This window comes from Hyla sarda, chromosome 7 (assembly GCF_029499605.1).
Source record: "Hyla sarda isolate aHylSar1 chromosome 7, aHylSar1.hap1, whole genome shotgun sequence".
Lineage (NCBI taxonomy): Eukaryota > Metazoa > Chordata > Amphibia > Anura > Hylidae > Hyla > Hyla sarda.
This window is the reverse complement of record NC_079195.1, coordinates 93,161,913-93,184,589: the sequence shown is the minus strand read 5'-3', so window position 1 is coordinate 93,184,589 and position 22,677 is coordinate 93,161,913. Positions and strand designations below refer to the sequence as shown.

General features: G+C 40.6%; 1 protein-coding gene across 4 annotated transcripts in view; it reads left to right on the top strand.

Annotated features, from left to right (window-relative positions):
* The window catches only part of PRKG1 (protein kinase cGMP-dependent 1), a 1,084,726-nt gene that overhangs the window by 937,527 nt on the left and 124,522 nt on the right, over positions 1-22,677 (top strand). The gene's annotated exons all lie outside the window — the stretch shown is intronic.

Below are 22,677 nucleotides of genomic sequence, written 5' to 3'. Positions count from 1 at the left end.
TTCATTGTGAATTTTCGCATAGAAAAAATAGAGAATGAACATGGCAAATATGCGAATTTTGCAAACATAGGACGAATATTCATCCACATATTCACAAAATATATGGCCCCTGCAGCTCATCACTAGTCAGCTAGTGACTATGTTCAGGTCATATTCCAAGAATATTTGTGTTTCGGCTGGGATGCTGAAATGTGATCTACTGAAACGCTATGCTTAGAAAATGACCCGAATGTAGTCACTAGCTGACTAAATTCAGGCTATTAAACTCAATGAGCCCATGCCTGTGCGTACACTTGCATGTTGACATCCGATTTTGACAGGATGACAATGCATAGGTGCAAAGTACCAGACCCGGTGAGACGCTCCTCCCTGTGTGTTTCTGTACCTAGAAACCTTCTAATAGATTTGAGTTAATATGGAATAACATTTTGTCAAGTTGTACCTGTATGGTTGTCCGCTTTTCTTCATATGGTGTCAGCAAATCGTCATGTGAACCCTGCCTAACCTAAAGTTCATGGGTCCAATGTAAAATCCGTAACAATGCCCTAACCTTACTTGAAATTTATAGTACTAGAAGGATCTGTTGGATCACTGCAGACATTGGTTCCTACTGCAGTTGCATCCTCATAAACTTAAATCCCTGATAAAAGCATGACAATAATATTCTTACAGTTTATGTAATAAAACCTAGATAACATGCACAGTGGGATCTGCCCATGTAGATTACAAATACTGCAATTGTATAATAGAGAAATAACAAACAGTGATATTTTTGCCTGCAGATAACTAATACAGTAATGTCACAGAGGACCAAATAAGTCCAAAGAGGATTTACAGTACTGTACAGGAACAGATAGCCCTAATGATGTTACAGATCAGCTACAATGAACATAGTGATCATAATGCATCATTATACAGGGAAAATGCACAAAGTGATGTCACAGAACATTTAGATGTCACAGCTAATGGCCTATGGTGATATCATAGATTAGAAAAAATGAACATAACATCATAATACAGAGATAATGCACACAGTGATGTCACAGATAATTACTGCATCATTATAATTCAAGAATGATTTTCACAGTGTGGTTACAGTACAGAGATAATAACACAATAATGTCAGTCTACATGGATACATGGATAATAGGTGCAATTGTGTCACTGTACAGTACATGAATAATAGGGGAAATGATGTCCCTATGCATGAATAATAGATGCAGTGAATTCACTGTACATGAAGAATAGAAGCAGTGATGTCACTCTACATGGGTAATAGGGACTGTGATGTCCCTGACCATGAATAATAGGTGCAGTGATGTCACTCTACAATCAGGAAGGAGAGAAGGAAGTTCCGGCTCCCAAGGCTGGATAAAAAATTTCAAGTTTATTTCTTCATATTAAAATCCAGTGCAAGAGAAAAAAATAAAACCAATGAAAGGAGAACAACACCAAATGCACCGACGCGTTTCGACTTAACGCTAAGTCTTAATCATGGCCATGATTAAGATTTAGCGTTAAGTCGAAACGCGTCGGTGCGTTTGGTGTTGTTCTCCTTTCATTGGTTTTATTTTTTGCTCTTGCACTGGATTTTAATATGAAGAAATAAACTTGAAATTTTTTATCCAGCCTTGGGAGCCGGAACTTCCTTCTCTCCTTCCTGATTGCTTCACCTGAGGACTTGGCCTCAGAGACCATCCGAAGCTCCCGCTGGTGCAGGTGTATTGTGCTACTTTCCATATACCTTGGAGACTACTGGGTGAGCTGATATCTGCTTTTCTTCTATTGTCACTCTACAATACATGGATAATAGGAGCAGTGATGTCACTGTGCATGAAGAATTGATGCAGTGATGTCCCTTTACATGAATAAAAGGTGCAGTAATGTCACTGTACATGGATAATCAATGGTTTGGTGTCACTGTTAATAAAAGATGCTTTGATTTCATTGTGTGTGAATAATAGATGGAGTGATGTCACAGCAAAGGCATAATAAAGAACTATGTATCAACACTGGTTCCCCTTCCTTTATAGGGCAGAGTGACCACTGGCCCCAGTGTAGCCCCAGGGCCTATGTGCAACAATGACCTCTTTGCTCCTTTTAGTTATACCAATATGTATATCTAAAACAGAAAAAAGGCAGTCCTCAGGTGTTCTATTCTGGGATAGTCTGGAAGAGTATAGAAGAGGGGGAGAGGGAGGGGAGAAAGGGGACAGTAGGTGGAGTCAGGAAGGGGGGCAAAGGGAGAGAGAAGGAGAGGAAAGAAAAGAAGAAAAGGGGGGAGAAAACAAGGATAGAGTGTGAGTGGGGGAGAAAATAATGAAATAAAAAGGCAGATCAGACAGTATGTGTAAAAAATGTACAGAATTTCTTAAACAAAAGTGGGTGAGGCCAATTAAGGAGGTGGGCTGGGCCCTAGCGACCACCAACCTAAAAACACCTTAATACAGATAAAATAAAATTAGAAAGATAAAAATAGGGATAAAAAGGGAAAAAAATAATCATTAAGAGAATGTTACAGACATATATAATGCCCCCATGTAAAATCAATAGAAAGAATAAAATGTAGTATATGAGTTCTGGGTAAATAGATTCAATATGTGATAGCCTGGGGGAGTAGGGTATAGGGAGTGTAGCTGTGCGGTGACTAAATAGTGCTTGTTATCCCTTGCTATTTGTGACGCAAGGGTGGGGGCTCCTCAGTAATGCTTGTCCTACCGCCACCCTTCCCAAGAGCAATAGGGAGGTAGATAATAATGGAATGTCCACTACCGGAGAGTTTGCTGAAACAGTTGTAACTTTTACTGAAGATTTTATGCAAGCTTTATAACTGGAGCAGTTGCTATACATGCAAGCTTTCTTTGGAGATTGACAAAGGTTGGGACTTTAGCAATTTAGAGTCTTTAGGATAATATGCGCTGTTCCACTGGATTTAGGGGATTTAGTTGAGGTCCAGTAATCACGCTAGCTTTAGCGGGGAGTAGTTTAGAACTCACAGTTTAGTTCCGCTGAGGCCGGTAGGTTTTCAGGCCTAGCGTGTCTTTGCAAGTTGCGCAGATTCGTCCTGCTAGTTCGGCATCCACGAGAGCAGCAACCCAAGAGAGCGATAATTGGCTACAGCTCCCTTATATGGGCAGGGGCTGGACTAGTGCTAATTGGTCCAATACTTGTATCAATCACCATTACAAAGGTTAATGGGTAACATGTGACCCAAGGACCTCCAAAGTCCTCCAACACACCATAGAGGATATTAACCGAAGGTCCTGTGACGCTAAACAAGGTAAGTACTATACATTATATTAAATATACATTATTACTAAATATGTACATGTATCAACATTGTAGAATTAGAGTAGAGGAGAGGCAACTAGGGGCTGTCCCACCTGGGGGACCCTACCTAAGTGTAGTTACTCTGACTTTGGGGACCACCAGACTAGGTAAGGTATGCAATACGGTACCGGGACACCACAAATAGTTATCCCTGTATTAATGGTAGCTGTTTATAACATGTAGTGTTGTGTAACCTGTGAATATATTAACACAAGATAACAAACAGTACTATAGCAATAATATAACAATTATATATGGTTTCCAATATGGTGGTCGAGTCTGAGCACTGTGTGCTCCCTGTAAATTAAAGCAGCAAAGATTGTGATGTTCAATAGTCAATTTCACCGCTATGCAGTGAGGGGCGGTGCCTCAATAGTTCCTTGAGTGTTGTGCACACTCCTGAAAAAAGAAGTTAGGTCAGGTATGATGCCGTGGTAAACAGTGAATTGTTCGTTGGTGATACAGATACGGGGATGAGCAGAGATGCTGGACTCTAGGCAGATATCCTGTGCAGGAGAAAGAACAGTGGAACTATGTCCCGCTCACCCGTTCTGATGGTCCTCTTCAGAGCTTCCTCGTGCGAAAAGGCGCGCTCAGAATCACAAGCTGTATGTTAGAATGCAGTGCTGAGCTGCGGGACTCGTTGGCCTTCCGTGAACAGTTCAGGGATGATGGGGGGTAGCAGCCTGTCAGTGGCTAGACGCGTTTCAAGAGGTCTACCTCTTTTCTTCATTGGCTGGGGAATGGTAGGGGTAATGGTCCTTTTATACACTTGTGAATTGGTTAATTGGTCTGATCTTAGGAAATAAAGTGGAAAAAGCGATTAAGGAAGGGGAGGGAAAGAGAAAGAGAGGAGCAAGAGAGAATTAGTGAAATCGAGTTGACAGAAATGGTTAGATATTGGGAATGCAATCGGAATGGTTAGAGAATACTAATATATTTGGCAATATTAGCTGTATACATAATACATATGGGTATGATGGGCAGTACTGGGGCAGTGGGGGAAGGGATATTGCATGAAATAAAAATATATTAGGGTGCGCAAGTAAAGTAGGAAATAAAGATGGGAATTAAAATAAAACAAAATAGAAAATAAAAATATATAAATAAAAATACAATTATAATAAAGTAAAAAATAATTAATAAAAAATAAAGTAAAATAAAAGAGATAAAAGATATATAAAAATAAATAAAAAATAAATAAAATAAAACATAAATGGTGAATTGTATAAAAGATGTCAATAAAAACAATGTAAAAACAGTTTTTCAAAACACTCAAAGGGAGTAAAAAGAGGAAGTAAAAAACAATAAAAGAAATAAAACAGGAACACGTATAATAAAAGTATGGCTTCTATATGGGTGCCTCATAATGAAGAAAATTCGGATCTGTGTCAGAGAGTGTGAGATAATGGTTCACAGGGGCTGCCAGGCCTGGACATGCATGGGTGCTAACCAGCCAGACACCATGCCTGTCATGACCTTGGGATCTCCCCGAACCTAAAATACAATATATATATACATATATATATATATATACATATATATAAGATGAATAAAAAATCTTATAAAAATCTAAAAAGTTTGCATCCAGCATTTAATCCCTTGGGTTTGATGCTTTCAAAATCAAAAATCATACGGGTTTCATCTCTGGACATTTTCACTTTATAATTCCCTCCCCTCCAACCTGCTTTAACTGTTTTTATGGCAGTAAATTTGAGTCCTGTGGGTTTATTGTGGTGGTGTGTTAAAAAGTGGGCAGAGAGTGGGTGTTTTTTCATGCTTTTTGCATGTCCAGGCCTGGCAGCCACTGTGAACCATTATCTCACTATACACCCTCTGACACAGACATGAATTTTCCTCATTATGTGGCACACATATAGAAGCCATAATTTTATTATACGTGTTCCTGTTTTATTTCTTTTATTGCTCTTACTTCCACTTTTTGCTCCCTTTGATTATTTTGAAAAGCTGTTCTTACACTGTGTAACAACACAAATAGCATTCTTAATTCTTAGCTTGGCACATTGTTTTTATTGACATCTTTTATACAATTCACCATTTATGTTTTATTTTTATTTTTTTCTATATATTTTACTTTATTCAATTTATTTATTCAATTTATTTATTCACTTTTTATTTATTTTACTTTTTTCATTTTTTTCATTTTTATTTAATTTTTATTAATATTTTTTTTCTATTCTATTTTTATTCCCATCTTTATTTATATATTTTTTTTATTTCACTTTTATCCATATTATTTTATTTAAATTGGATTCCATTATATATTATATATTCATGTATCTCACATATCCTTGTATTATACCTGAATTTCGTACTTAAAGGAGTACTCTTGTGCAGAGTATTCCTGCTCCATCCTGCCCGGGCTGCAAAAAAAATGAAAGTAAACCATCTCTCACCTTCCTGGGTTCCCGCGGAGCGCCGATACAGCTGATCGGTCCTCCGATCCATCTTCTTCATACTTCCGTGTGAATGAAGTGTCACATGGCGCTCAGCCTATTAGGGGCCGAGGCTGAACATTGCGGCGGCCGGCGATAGGCTGAGCGCCATGTGACGCTTCGTTCACACAGAAGTATGGAGGAGATGGACCAGAGGACCTATCAGCTGTAGTGGCGCTCCGCGGGAACCCAGAAAGGTGAGCGATGGTTTATTTTCATTTTTTTGCATCCCGGGCAGGACGAAGCAGGAATACTCTGCCCCAGAGTACACCTTTAATTGGCACACTATACACTATCCCTTCCCCCACTGCCCCAGTACTGCCCATCATACCCATATGTATTATGTATACAGCTAATATTGGCAAATATATTAGTATTCTCTCACCATTCCAATTGCATTCCCAATATCTAGCCATTTCTCTCCACTCCATTTTACTTATTCCCTCTTGCTCCTCTCTTGCTCTTTTCCTCCCCTTCCTTAATCCCTTTTTCCACTTTTTTCCTAAGATCAGACCAATTAACCAATTAACAAGTGCATAAAAGGACCATTACCCCTACCATTCCCCAGTTACTGAAGAAAAGAGGTAGACCTCTTGAAACATGTCTAGCCACTGACAGACTGCTACCCCCATCATCAATGAGCTGTTCACTGAAGGCCGACAAGACCTGCAGCTCAGCACTGCATTCTAACACAGCAGTGGTGCTTGTGATTCTGAGTGCGCCTTTTTGCACGAGGAGGACAACGGCAGCGTCAACACACACCGATAGAGAGGAGAGCTCACTGTAATGGACCGTCTGCAGTGGTCCTCATGGCTAGAAGCCCTGAAGAGGACCATCAGAATGGGTGAGCGGGACATAGTCCCACTGTTCTTTCGATCACCATATTGGAAACCATATATAATTGTTATATTACTGCTATAGTATTGTTTGTTATCTTGTGGTTAATATAATCACAGGTTACATAACACTACATGTTATAAACATCTACCATTAATACAGGGATAACTATTGAAATTATTTACCCAGTAGTTATATACTATATTTTATTCTTGTGAGAAATGAAAGATCGTCCAGCTCACCACCGCCGCCTCAGTGCGCGGACTCGTGCGGACACCAAGAGGACGGATAATTGAAAAATAGAGAAATGTCCAGCACAAAAGCACGATGCAAGATGAAATTTATTGTAGATTCACACAGCAAACAGCAACACGGATCATGGAGTAGAGTGACGCGTTTCAGCAACCTTAGTCGCCTTAGTCATACCAAGGTGTACTCGGATCCATCTGGCCCTTATAATGGGCAGCACCGCCCTCCCCCACTAGGTGAAAACACCTGAGTGGGCCAGGGCGGCGCATAGCCATATACAAGGGCCAGACCGACGCCTGTGTTCACACTAGACAAAGAAGAACACAATAAAAAATGTAGATCACAAGTAAAAGCTAACTGTGAGATATCACAGACAGACAAAAATACAATCAAAATTCCTAGGGATAAAGAATGACCAACTTGTGTAGAAAACATAATAATAAATCAATGACCTAAAATTACACAGTAATATACATTGTCAGTCACACCCTTTATGTGCTCAAGTTTATCAATGCTGGACACAGTATAGAACCAATACCAGCATTACTGAGACATTAAGCCAAGTCACCAAATACTTATAAGTAATGTTAATATATTAGAAAAAAGGAGGGACTTGGTGCAAATAGGCTGGTAAGAATACTTAAAAATTTATGAATTGATTAAAAGCTAATCCCATGGATTTAACCCACATCCGAAAAAGGTAAATACAGAAAAATTCATAAGCTGATATTAATTTTAATATAGATGCTAACAATCGGTATAAACGGGTGTGGGACAATCCATGGAAAGATGTTTAGGTTCTATAGAAAAACATGATGGAGGAAAAAGTGAGGGCCACTAATCCAAAGTCTATATGTCACAAAACCACATATAATTGGATATGATACGTTTATAGTATTGAATTAGAGAACATATATTGTGGTAGATATAGGACTGAGGAAAATACCAACTGATAGGACGAGAGGACTATAAACTATAGAGAACTGAATTATTAAGCCTAATATGTAGAAGGGAGCATCCAAGATAGCTATATTGTATACTGGGCTGTAACGTCCCTATACATATAGGTTTAACAAGGGGATAGGAACAGGGGCAAGACATCAAGTAACAGGTTCAAAAATAAGATGAACTGTCAGTACTTATGCTTTATCATATATAAATCTAATAATATAACATGGTGTCCTGCCTTTTGTTCAGACCCCTCGGAGACCTAGTATCAAGTTTTAAAATCCAAAAAACCTCACGGTCAAGTAACTTTTTTCTATGGTCTCCGCCGCGCAAAGGCATAGTAACTTTTTCTATGCCCTGAACATATAGGCTGCAAATTGACCCAGAGTGTTTCTCTGCACAATGTCGGCTCACCATAGATACGTGCCGGGAGTTAAAGTGGGGGATGTCCGACAGGTGTCTCCGAATTCTCACTTTCAGGGCACCCGTCGTGCACCCCACATATTGGATGTTACACTCCCGGCATGTAATGAGATATACGACATGGTGCGTGTTGCAATTGACAAATTGTGTCATATTAAATTGCTCACCATTGGATGCTGACACAAAGCTCGTGCTGTTGAGCATAACAGAACAGCAGGTGCACCTGCCATGGCCACATCTAAACGAGCCCTGGTGTCGCAACCAATTGGTCTTGTGACTCCTAGTATTCAAAAAGAGACTAGGAGACACTTTGTTAGATATAGTTCTGGCTTTCTTAGATATACATCTGAACCCACCACTAAATATTTCGGAAAAAGACGGATCACCTGAGATCATGGGAATGTATTTCTGTACTATATTGCGGATAGCATGAAAGTCATCACTATATTGGGTCACAAATGTAATTGGGTGATGTCTTTGTATCACCACATCATCATCGCTGGTGGGACCCCAGCAATCCTTACTCTTCATCTATTTTATTTTACGGCCGCTACATTGACGACCTCATATTTATATGGGATTCGGATGTGGCGGCCGTGGAACTATTTTCAGATTATTTAAATGATAACGCTCTCAACTTGAAATTCATTGTGTCATCTTATGTTCCCACTGTCTCCTTCCTGGACCTGTATTTGACTGGTGATATCACTACCGGAAAGATTGTGACGTCCACATATAGAAAGGAGACCAATGTGAATTCCATTCTACGAGCCGATTCGTGTCATCCCGCCCACGTGACCAAAAATTTACCCGAGGGGGAGATGATACGTGCCAGACGTAATTGTTCTAGACAGGAGGACTTTGATCGTGAGATCGGAGTTATCTCATCCCGTTTGAGATCAAGGGGCTACCATGATCGACACATCCAACGGGCGATAAATATTGCCCGCGACCGTGATCGTCCAAAACTTCTGTCTGGTGGGAGGAGACTGTCTTGTCCCACCAGCGATGATGATGTGGTGATACAAAGACATCACCCAATTACATTTGTGACCCAATATAGTGATGACTTTCATGCTATCCGCAATATAGTACAGAAATACATTCCCATGATCTCAGGTGATCCGTCTTTTTCCGAAATATTTAGTGGTGGGTTCAGATGTATATCTAAGAAAGCCAGAACTATATCTAACAAAGTGTCTCCTAGTCTCTTTTTGAATACTAGGAGTCACAAGACCAATTGGTTGCGACACCAGGGCTCGTTTAGATGTGGCCATGGCAGGTGCACCTGCTGTTCTGTTATGCTCAACAGCACGAGCTTTGTGTCAGCATCCAATGGTGAGCAATTTAATATGACACAATTTGTCAATTGCAACACGCACCATGTCGTATATCTCATTACATGCCGGGAGTGTAACATCCAATATGTGGGGTGCACGACGGGTGCCCTGAAAGTGAGAATTCGGAGACACCTGTCGGACATCCCCCACTTTAACTCCCGGCACGTATCTATGGTGAGCCGACATTGTGCAGAGAAACACTCTGGGTCAATTTGCAGCCTATATGTTCAGGGCATAGAAAAAGTTACTATGCCTTTGCGCGGCGGAGACCATAGAAAAAAGTTACTTGACCGTGAGGTTTTTTGGATTTTAAAACTTGATACTAGGTCTCCGAGGGGTCTGAACAAAAGGCAGGACACCATGTTATATTATTAGATTTATATATGATAAAGCATAAGTACTGACAGTTCATCTTATTTTTGAACCTGTTACTTGATGTCTTGCCCCTGTTCCTATCCCCTTGTTAAACCTATATGTATAGGGACGTTACAGCCCAGTATACAATATAGCTATCTTGGATGCTCCCTTCTACATATTAGGCTTAATAATTCAGTTCTCTATAGTTTATAGTCCTCTCGTCCTATCAGTTGGTATTTTCCTCAGTCCTATATCTACCACAATATATGTTCTCTAATTCAATACTATAAACGTATCATATCCAATTATATGTGGTTTTGTGACATATAGACTTTGGATTAGTGGCCCTCACTTTTTCCTCCATCATGTTTTTCTATAGAACCTAAACATCTTTCCATGGATTGTCCCACACCCGTTTATACCGATTGTTAGCATCTATATTAAAATTAATATCAGCTTATGAATTTTTCTGTATTTACCTTTTTCGGATGTGGGTTAAATCCATGGGATTAGCTTTTAATCAATTCATAAATTTTTAAGTATTCTTACCAGCCTATTTGCACCAAGTCCCTCCTTTTTTCTAATATATTAACATTACTTATAAGTATTTGGTGACTTGGCTTAATGTCTCAGTAATGCTGGTATTGGTTCTATACTGTGTCCAGCATTGATAAACTTGAGCACATAAAGGGTGTGACTGACAATGTATATTACTGTGTAATTTTAGGTCATTGATTTATTATTATGTTTTCTACACAAGTTGGTCATTCTTTATCCCTAGGAATTTTGATTGTATTTTTGTCTGTCTGTGATATCTCACAGTTAGCTTTTACTTGTGATCTACATTTTTTATTGTGTTCTTCTTTGTCTAGTGTGAACACAGGCGTCGGTCTGGCCCTTGTATATGGCTATGCGCCGCCCCGGCCCACTCAGGTGTTTTCACCTAGTGGGGGAGGGCGGTGCTGCCCATTATAAGGGCCAGATGGATCCGAGTACACCTTGGTATGACTAAGGCGACTAAGGTTGCTGAAACGCGTCACTCTACTCCATGATCCGTGTTGCTGTTTGCTGTGTGAATCTACAATAAATTTCATCTTGCATCGTGCTTTTGTGCTGGACATTTCTCTATATTTTATTCTTACCACTGATTTTACATGGGGGCATTATATATGTCTGTAACATTCTCTAAATGATTTTTTTTTCCTTTTTATCCCTATTTTAATCTTTCAATTTTTTTTTAATTTGTATTAAGGTGTTTTTAGGTTGGTGGTCGCTGGGGCCCAGCGCACCTCCTCACTTGACCTCACTTTTGTTTAATAAATTGTGTTAAGTTTTTTAAACATATGGTCTGTTCTACCTTTTTATTTCATTCATTTCTCCCCTACTCACACCCTATCCTTCTTTTCTCCCCCCCCCCTCCTTTTCTTCTTTTCTTCCCTCTCCTTCTCTGTCCCTTTGCCCCCCATCCTCTTCCTGACTCGACTTACTGTCCCTTTTCTCCCCCCCCCCTCTCCTATACTCTTCCAGATTATGCCAGAATAGAACACCTGAGTACTGCATATTTTTTTTTTTGTTTTAGTTTTTCCTACACTTATAGCACTTGGGGTATAAGTGTCTAGCAGTTAACCTCTGTGTTTTCTACCCAAAAGTGTCAGTCGTCGAGCTGCACCATTTTTCTGCCATTGTGATCAATACGTATATCTATTGGCATTTTAAGAAATATATATTGGAAATGTGCCCTGACATATATTTTTGTCACGACAGTCTGACAGGAAGGCATTCTTCTTTTTAAAACTGCAAAGCATTTCTCTCCGTTGGCAGGAAAAATGCTCTGCAAAAGCCAAAGCTATATGTGATATCTAAATAGTCCTTCAACAGCCCTTCATTTACTAATCTGACAGCACAAAGAGCAATATAGATATCTCCGGAGCAGAAATTCTTCAGCAGAGAACACACAAAGCGTGTGCAATACCCTGTGGGCAACATTTGATTAGCCATTTAAAAGACTTACTTGTGGTCAGAGCTCACCGAAACCGTGAACGTACTTAGGTACCTAAATAACAACCCCTACCTAACTGGAACCTAAGCAGTCTGAAATGTGCCCATACTGCAGCGTATAGAGTAGGCCTGAATAAGAGGGCATACCCTGTAGTAAATGTGTGTAATTAAGGGAGGGTGGGTGGGAGCGAAGAATCCACGGCGTGCAGGGGAGGTGAGCTGCGGGTCCTTATGTACCTCCCGCTCCTCCCACAAATACGGCTAATAAATTAGCCTAACACTTGTGGTCAGAGCTCACCGAAACCGTGAACGTACTTAGGTACCTAAATAACAACCCCTACCTAACTGGAACCTAAGCAGTCTGAAATGTGCCCATACTGCAGCGTATAGAGTAGGCCTGAATAAGAGGGCAAAACTCATAAAATGCAATCACAAAACTTTATTTACATAACAATCACATGACCAGAGACTGAAAAGCGGACGCCATCTCCTTGCGAGGATTCGGTATGTATCTTATGTAGCTAGCGGATTTCCAGCGACCAAGTTGTTTAATGACATGTGCCGGAACTTCGTTACGAGGTGCAGCGGTCGCTGCTCCTATACGAAATGAATGGCCCGATAGAGAGGAAGGATCACCTCCCATAGACTTGATCAAAACACGTAAATATTTAATAAAAATAGAAGTGGTTAAGGAATCATTATTAAACAACAACAAAGGAGTGTCGAGCCTTCTAAAAAGACATAGACTCAACAGCGTGTCAAGAACTTTCACCGGGCACCATTTATGAGTGGTGGGGAAATACCGGACCTCTATCACTTGGCCTGGGAGAGACGTCTTAGTCATCGTCAAAGACAATACATAGTTCTCCCCCTCTCGTACTAGCTGACTAAACTTAAGATAAGCACTAACTGAATTGCGGCTAGTAAATTCCCCGGGTCTAAGAAACCCATAATACCCCAGATACATGGCTGCTTTCAAAGATAGACTATTAACTAAACCAAACGGGGCATTATCTAACATGTCCGAAAGTTTCCTAAAAACATCACCAGAAATGGGTTGCCTAATTGGTGCCCTAGGAGCCTCCCCTTTAGCAACGCCCTTCAATGCTGCCTTAACTAAACGGGAGGAAAACAATGATGCCCTGTCTGGGTCAGTCAAGGACAGATGGTGTTGAATACCTGACAGATACAGTTTAATAGTATTATGGGCTAAGTGTAGGTCAGAGTGGCAAAACCCAATGAAAGCTAAAATAAAAGACATCGATCTAACGTCCCCTTCTGGAAAATCAACATGAAATTTGGTGAATGCTCTCCAGGCAATGTCATAAACCCTACGAGTATTGGCAGACAGCTACTTGCCAGTGTCCCCCTAATCGAGCATCAGTGTATGTAGCGGTGGGACCTGAGCCCCCGTTATCTCTGCCTCTGGCATTACCTGAAAGAAAAGTGAGAAATTTCTTCTAGAGAGAGCATCGGCAGCCACATTCTGCATACCACTTATGTGAGCGCAAGTATAATTGAATCCATGCTGTAACGATAACCACACTAACCTTCTAGCAAAGGACATAATTAAAGAACATTTCGACCTGCCTTTCAGAAGCACTTCTACTATTGCTGAATTATCAGAAACAAACAACACCGTGGTCTTCCTCCAATACTGACCCCAAGCTTGCGCTGCTGCTACTATAGGATATAACTCAAATAGTGCTGAGTTGCGCTGAAACCCCGGCAACATGCTGACTTCAGGAGGCCAAGAGCTCACCAACCATTTTTTACCGCAGATAGCAGCAAAACCTGAGATGGCAGCAGCATCGGAAAAAACTATGGGTGACTGATCGCTGACTTTTGGAATGAAGAAAGACACACCATTCCAGTCACGTAAAAATAATTCCCACATGCATGAATCAGATATCGCTTGCTGGTCTAGCTGGATAATGCTGTGTTGTTCTGGGACTGAAGGCAACAGTTCTAAGAGACGGGAAATAAAAGTGCGGCCTTGCGGAATAATCCGCATAGCAAAATTTAACATACCTAAAACTGACTGTAACTCTACCTTTGATATGTGGGGACTTTCTTTGAATCTAGAAATAACTGCTTTGACTCTCTGCAACTTCTCCTGAGGTAACCTGGCTTCCATATTTTGGGAATCGAGTACAATCCCCAAAAAGGTGATAACCTTCAACGGGCCCTCTACTTTCTTAGGGGAAACTGGGACTGCTAACTGTTCAAAGACCGCTAACAATGTGTCTAAATCTCGTGGGGTTCTATGCGGAGGCTCAATAAGCAAAAAGTCATCTAAATAATGTATGACATGACCACACGAAAATCTATTCTCTAGAATCCAATGAAGCGCATCCGCAAACCTGTTAAATAACCATGGACTACTCCTCGCACCAAAAGTCAGTTTGACTGCAAAATAATAATTGCTCATCCATTTGATACCATGCCATTTCCACAACTGAGGCTGGATGGGCAGGAGCTTGAATGCATCGGATATGTCCGCTTTAGCAAGCCAAGCCCCCCCGACCCATGTTGAGGATGATGGCAATAGCACTATCAACGGAGGCATATTTCAACGAAAATTCCTCTGCCGGTATGAGGGAGTTAAGACTAGGAGTAGACTTAGAATAAGACGCGGACAAATCATAAATCAACCTTTTTTTATTAGAAAATTTACCCGTAACCAAACCAATGGGACTCACTCTCCACATGTCAAAAGGAGGTTGGGAAAAGTGGCCTATGATAAACCCTTTGTCCAATTCTGCCTGTATGAGAAGTGACACAGTGTCTGGATCCACTAAAGTTGATAACAGATTATCACACTCATAAGTAGCCTGAGGAAGAGTCACGAACACTACGTGAAATCCGGCACGGAACTCATTGAGCAGGAATTGGACAAAGCGTTGGTCGGGGTGATCTGCCAAGAACAAACCAAGAAACTCAGTGTTTACCACGCCTAGTCAGGACTTCTCCGATTTTTGGGAGCAAGATGTCTTAGGATGAGCACGAAAACAGATTGTACAAATATGTAACAACCTGCACTGACCGAAGTTACATGATGTGTAATTAAAGTTATTACATATTTGTGACACCCAAAAAACAGATAGGCCTTCCCAGTTTATCAGTCAAACCTGACACTCTATTACCTTTAGAGTAGGAACCTGAAGTACCAGGCTTATATTCTGGAGCATCAACATTCGCTAGATGACACCATTCGGAGGAATGGGTGGTAGATTGGCATCTGGCGCACGCCGGGGCTTTAAGACCCGCAAAATGGTTGCAATAGATCTCAGTATCTACCACCGCCCAATTGACTTCATAATTAAACTCATTCAAGGCAGCTGCTGCTTTGGCAGAAAAAGACTTATGATAATCATAAAACGTGTGACCCCCGTACTTATGATAGAATTCTGTAATCTTGTACAGATACTGGTCTAGCTCCTCCCTCCTACCCGGTTTAACAGTGCAGATAATGTCTCTATAAATACTGAAAGACATTATAAACTCAGACAACGTTAGCTTCCTGTTGAGCCTCACATCCTTGGATTTTAGAATCACCGAGACCTCACCACAGGCTATAGTTTTGTTCTCAGACAAATCATGTGTGGCTATCAACAGGGAAGCTAGGTTTACATCTTTACCCTCAATAATGTCTTTCTTGATATGTGCCGGTATAAAATGGGCTGGAGCTATATTAGGAATGACAGCCACTGTACCTGGACGGTTAACTTGCTGCGTTGACACCTGAGAAGTGGGAGGAACTATAGGATTCGAGAAATTCCTGCTCTCTAACGCCTCAACTCTAGTTTGCATATCAGACATGTTGTTGGACATATTGTTAATAAGCACATGAAGCTGCGTTAATGACGTATGAAGCGTGTTCATGGAGACCTCTTCATTAGAGGGGCCAGTAGTGTCAGCCATCATCAATCTGTAAAGTTCTGCCTTTCTGGCAGTCGCTGAGAAAGGGATCCCCCTTTTGACAAGTTCAGCCGTGATCATCGGAATAGTCCAATTACTCAGAGATGACACACTAGCATGCCCTGAAGATCTAGCCACATTCTCCATGATCGACGCTGATTCCTCTATGTCAGAAGCATGCGACATACTGTAAAATAACCCCCAAAAACTGTAAGAAAACTATTCCTAGACAAATTTACGCAGATCAGTGACCATCACCATAAAAAACGCTACCCTTACCTGAAATACTCACCTGCCGACCCACCTAAAACAAGACGGCTACCAAACAAATACTATAACACAACCCAAGAAGTAACTGAGTGCCACTGATAACCATGCATGCTCGTGAACACCCCTAGGCCATACCTTACAACCAGCGGTGACTGTAACCGTGAGAGAAATACACCGAAGTAACCGCAACCCAAAGGCGTGTTGGGTTCATGAGGCGATTACCAAGACAAATAAAATCTTACCCGAAATAGATGGAGTCGAGCTTCCTGAGGACAAGACAACAACAGGCTTGATATTAGAAATACAACTCGAACCATAATTTACACAAAGGTGATCAGAAAGAAAACATGACCGATGACACATACCAATTAAAGACGAGTCGACTGTAGAAATATGATGACCCCACCATCTCCAGACGTTACTGGCCCCTAACTGATTTAACTGAACAACCTGGAAGACAAGAAACCCCAAGTCTGTGACTGCAAAATCGAGAACCGAAATCCCTGATGTAACCGCAACCTGAAGGCGTGTCAGGTTCATGAGGCGATTACAAGGGCCGACCTCCCCACGTACCAGCAACAGGAGCCAACGATAAGAAACGGAAAAAAGATCCTAATGCAGAAAACCAAACTGTAATCCTGAGGATAAGAAAGCAAACAAAATGCATATAGATATAAATTACATACCTATATATGTGTATTTTCTTTATTTATTTATTTTTTTTTAAAGACCACCAACATAATATATCCTCACTTACCTATCTAAAGCAAAATAACACTAGTATCGATAGCAGAACTGAAACCGCCAAGTGCCGAAACCTTAGCTCTCTGAAAAACAAACCAGGTATTCATTCCACACACCAAACAAACCATTTTTTTCTACCTACAGTGCACCCAATAGCTAAACACTTGTAAGGATAAGAGTACCTACACCACAAGGACAGACACAATGAAAACTTTTGCGCTGACTTACACAGTACAGTATTCTGTCGAGCTGCACGTACTGACATAACTGGTGAGCATGTGCTAAACAAGGACCGCAACTGATCGCTGATCGATTAAGCCCGACGGGCTACACATGCCAGACGACTTAACCAACTATGCAGATTATAAAACGTACCGAATGCTATCTAAGGATGTCCCCAGACGTAGATAGTGAAAAATGAGCTTTAAACCTGTAAAACATGACTAAATTAAACCTCTTTTACTATCCTTCCTCCCCCACAAAACTCATGTATAGATATGCACACATATATATATACATACACACGTGCATACACATATGCTAAATAGGAAGCACAATACATATCCATACACATAAGTGAATCTTTAAAATGACATATCTATCTCAAGAAGTAAGTGTGAGGGGAGGGGAGGGGCACGACCAGCTGAAGTCAAACGGACTCGCTGAGAATCACCTGCCTCTGGCAACCCCCTTTACCCCCTCTCCCCACCCCTTGGCATTAAATAAGACGTGTTAACTACTAGGGGAAAGACTGAATGAAAACATTGACAATTGTAAAACTCTGGGGTGGCGTGGACCGAGCTGACCTGCAGCATGGCTCTGGACTATGTACAGAATGCGCCACAACTCTCCTAATAAGCAAAGAACGAGCCGTGCTGCTAAGGCGCAGGCACTACATGATGCTTGACTGAGACCGGCTAACTGCTCCACAGACGTCTGTAGCGTGACCGAGCTGACCTGCCATAAACTCCCCCTCCCCCTTGTAGCGTGAACCGAGCCGGCCAGCATGTGACAACTTGATAAGAGCCATGGCTGGGCTGGACGGGGGATCCCTCACGCCTCTGGCTTACCTCCAGAGCGAGGGAAAGTACCCCGCCCGGCCAGCCACTAACCTGTACGTACTCCGTGTGCGCCCGAAGCCCGCGAAGACAGTCAGCGGACACGCCTGGTCAGCTGATTGGAAGCGAAGAATCCACGGCGTGCAGGGGAGGTGAGCTGCGGGTCCTTATGTACCTCCCGCTCCTCCCACAAATACGGCTAATAAATTAGCCTAACACTTTACCTAGAGCATAAAATACCACAAATAATATGTCCTACCAATACAGTACGTGAAAAATAGCTGGTGTCTATACTTTACAGTATGTCAGATCAGTTTGTGAAGGTGGCAGTTTTGGTATTCTTCCCCAGTTTTGTGTATTTGATATTTTCCTCTTTTTGAATAGTTTTCTGCCTAGATCAATAAATAGCTTTTAGGAGAACATAATTTAACATTCGTCTCGCCAGGCTTGAAGTTTCTGTGGCACAATATAAGGGAACGTGAAACAATTGTTTGACTGATTGAATCTTGCTTCAGTGTCCCCGAGATGATGTAGTATATAAAGTTTATGGTTATTTTAAGGGAAATAAGTGTTAAAAGTTAGGATTCTGTGGCACCCTGTATGGTGAAAAACAAATTGTTTGCAAGTTAAATCAGTCACACAAACAGAGGAAAAAAGATTAGAATATCCAGCTAAAGGAAATATAAAAATAAGTAAATAGAATCATGGAAGATTGTTGGCAGAAAAAGACCATGTGGTTTACCCTTAATTCATTTCCTATTTATCTTAATTTTATTGTACATATGAATTTATCCCGAGCATGCCCACATTCACTTATGGAGGATTTACCAACCACTTTAGCTAGAAGTTTCTACTAAGAATTTACCACTGAAACCGACAAATCCCCATCTTTATTATTAATTTATTAACTTATTATTCATTATAGCACCAAAATATTTGAAAGCACTGTACAAAGATTGACAACACTCCCCAGTGGAGCACAAAATTTAATTTCCTATTTCAAACACCAGAGCCGATTTCATAGAAAGTGGATTAAACTGTAACTGTGATTTTGGATTAAACGCAAAAAAATAAAAAAAAATAAAATAAAAACAATGTAAACCCTTGGAAAAAAGGATAACCTTAGAGATGCTTAGAAAACAAAGCATAGTGTTACTATAATAATTCACTCATGCATGATGAACATTTGTTGAACCAGACTCCTATGGTTGCCACCTTTTCCACCTAAATAAATTAAACTGGTGCTGCTAATACACTAATGGTCAGATTTATCAAAACATCTCCAGAGGAAAAGTTGCTGAGTTGCCCATAGCAACCAATCAGGTTGCTTCTTTTATTTTTGAAAAGGCCTCCGAAAAATGAAAGAAGCAATCTGATTGGTTACTATGGGCAACTCAACAACGTTTCCTCTAGACAGGTTTTGATAACTCTCCCCCTAAATGTACTCAAACATGGGTAAAATGTGCGTGTAGCTGTGTGTGTGACTTCTGGTGATTTGCCACTTGGGGTACACACACACATATATATATATATATATATATATATATATATATATATATATATATACCACTTATTTAGGTAGGATTGGCCAACCCTTTAGTGTCTAGGGTGGTCACCAGACTCTTCTTGATGGCAGATGTGTGGAAAAAGAAGGATTAGGCATGATGAATTTCAACTTGTCCGATCCTTTGACCAATCTGTTAGTGGCTTGTCTCCTTTACCCCATTTTTATCCCTATTTTCGAAGTCTAACTACACACCTGCTAAGCGTTGGTCCAAAGCTACAATGTTGATTGAAAATGTGAGGACATTGACGACTTCTATCTCTTGCTTCATACTTTGACATTGAGAGAAGCAGGGCGTTGCTATCACATATACAAATTCTCCAGTGGAGTTTGGCTTTTAATTGATGCCATTTGTAAATCTAACCTAATATTTATGTATAATACATGCATAGGCTCCCATCATATTGGAACGAATTGCGGGTAAAGACAAAAAAGCCATTTGAAGTTCATATAAGCTTGTGAAAGAGTTTTAAAGCTTTGCTGCCAGAATTAAATATTTCCTTCTTAAATCATAATTCTTCTTCTGCACCTATTCTACAGAATGTGAGAAATGAACGTGCCTCAAAATATATTATTTTCCAGTCTTATATAGTACAGTTCTTTTTAAAGCTTACAGCACCGTATAACAGATTATAAAAGCTGCATGGTTGTCAACATGATACAATTTATGACAGTGATAGACAGTACCTCATTGCAGCACAGAATATATGCCTACAAATATACCCATAGGTATATAGGGATTAGCATACTTTTAGTCTGCACACTATTTATGTTGATGACTTTCTATAGAAATGTTTAATAATATGTTAATAGGTAATAAAGACATTAATATACATCACAGCAACAAACAAACTGTAGCTAAGAAAGGGGATTATCAAAGGGCGTACATACTGTACAATAAAGACAAACCATGCAGCGGCTATGGGGCTCTCAGAGAATGGGAGTCCCGCACTAGAGAGCGGGAGCCCTGCACTAGAGAGCAGGAGCCCTGCACTAGAGATCGGGAGCCTCGCACTGATTTATCCCATTCCATATGCCAGTGGTACAAAAGTGTGGATTACTCCTTTTCACAGGTAAGGGGATGTTAACCTAAGGGTCATGTAATGATAGATGAAATGATCACCAGACCTTTCTGCCCTGGGGGGAGAAGGGGGTCAAAATCAGATGGCATAATGGAAGGCCTATTTAATCTTTGCTATTGGGCCCCATTTCTTCTATGTACTCTACACAAAATATCAGTCTCTCACAAGAGCAGACTGGACCACCCTTGCTACCTTTTAAAATTACTAGGTTTGCCTCCAACATGAAGTGCACCACTCTCTACACCTTGCTGTTGAAGACAGACATATGCCATAAAAGTTACCCATTCTGCCTCTGGGAAATAGACTTTGACCTAGACACTCAAGACTGGCAGTAAACACTAAGCCTTCCAGTGTTCCTTTTGTGGTGGCCCAGTACAGGAGTTGCACCCCTGTACCCTTGCTGCCCTGTCAGGCCGCCTCCATATCAGTCAAGTTAGTCCAAGTCAATATGTCTCACGTCAGCGTGGCCCTGCAGCAAATTGTCCAGCAAGCCCTGTGGTCTCAGAAGTCACTGGTCACCTCTTTGGGCGTAGCCAAGCTGTATAGACTATTACATCTGTCTGACTCAGTAAAGTTGCCGTTGTTCCGCAACTTGGCATCAGAGTCATTATTTGCCCCGTGCCAAGCCCAGGATCCAGCAGCCTACCCTCGGGTGGAGAAGCAGTTAAACCACACCCTGGCATCACGAACACAACGGGTTAATGCCATCTGCCCCTAGGGTAATTCCATCTGCCCTGCATCACACCCTCACCACAACATTCATATAGAATTGGCCTTCAAGACTTTACTCAGATGGTACTTAACCCCATACAAAATTGCTAAGGCATATTGCTAATTCCTCAAAATGTGTTGGCATGGATGTGGACAGAAAGGCACCTTGAATCATATTTTATGGAACTACCATATTTTATGGAACTAGCCTATAACTAACCTCTTTGAATTCAATAACCTCACTGTTGAGCTGTCATAAAGATTGGTCCTCTCACCTGGTTTTATTTTTCTTGGGCCTACAACATAAACCCCCTCCCTTTTGTGAATGATTCATCATTGTTTGTATTATCGCCCAAAATGCACTCTTGAGCAACTGAAGGATGACAGCAGTTTTAACAATTGAAACAGTCATTAACAAAATAAACACCACATGTTCCTTTGAAAAAAAAAATAACAATGGGCTCTGGTAGATTCAAAGTATTTTCCTATAGATGGCTCCTTTCCACATTGCATAGACACATGACTCTATTATTTTGCAGAATGTTCTTGGGCTTGAGGCACATACCTATTTTTTTTTATTATAATTCTGATTAACCCCTAAAGGACCGAGCGTTTTTCAGATTTTGCACTTTCATTTTTTCCTCCTTACCTTTTAAAAATCATAACCCTTTCCATTTTGCACCTAAAAATCCATATGACGGCTTATTTTTTGCACCAACAATTCTACTTTGTAATGACATCAGTCATTTTACCCAAAAATCTATGGCAACCCCCCCCCCCAAAAAAAAATTATTCTGACAAAATTGTGGAAAAAACACAATTTTGTTAATTTTGAGGGCTTCCGTTTCTACACAGTAAATTTTTCAGTAAAAATTACACCTTATCTTTATTCTGTAGATCCATACGATTAAAATTATACCCTACTTACTTAGGTTTGATTTTGTCTTACTTCTGGAAAAAATCATAACCACATGCAGGAAAAGTAATTTGTTTAAAATTGTCATCTTCTGGCGGTATGAGGGCTCACTTTTTGAGCTGTGATCTGAAGGTTTTAGCGGTACCATTTTGTATTGACCGGACTTTTTGATAGTTTTTTATTGTTTTTTTTAATGATATAAAAAGTGACCAAAAATACGCCATTTTGGACTTTGAAATTTTTGGGCGCGTATGACAATGACTGTGCGGTTTAATTATTGATATATATTTTTATAGTTTGGACATTTCCACACGCGGTGATAGCACATATGTTTATTCTTATTATGGTGACATATATTTTATATGGAATTTGGGAAAAGGGGGGTGATTTATACTTTTAATAAGGAAGGGGTTAATAGGTGTCGGCTATTAACGCCGGCCCCTCAGCTGGGGCTCGCCTGTATGACACGGGCT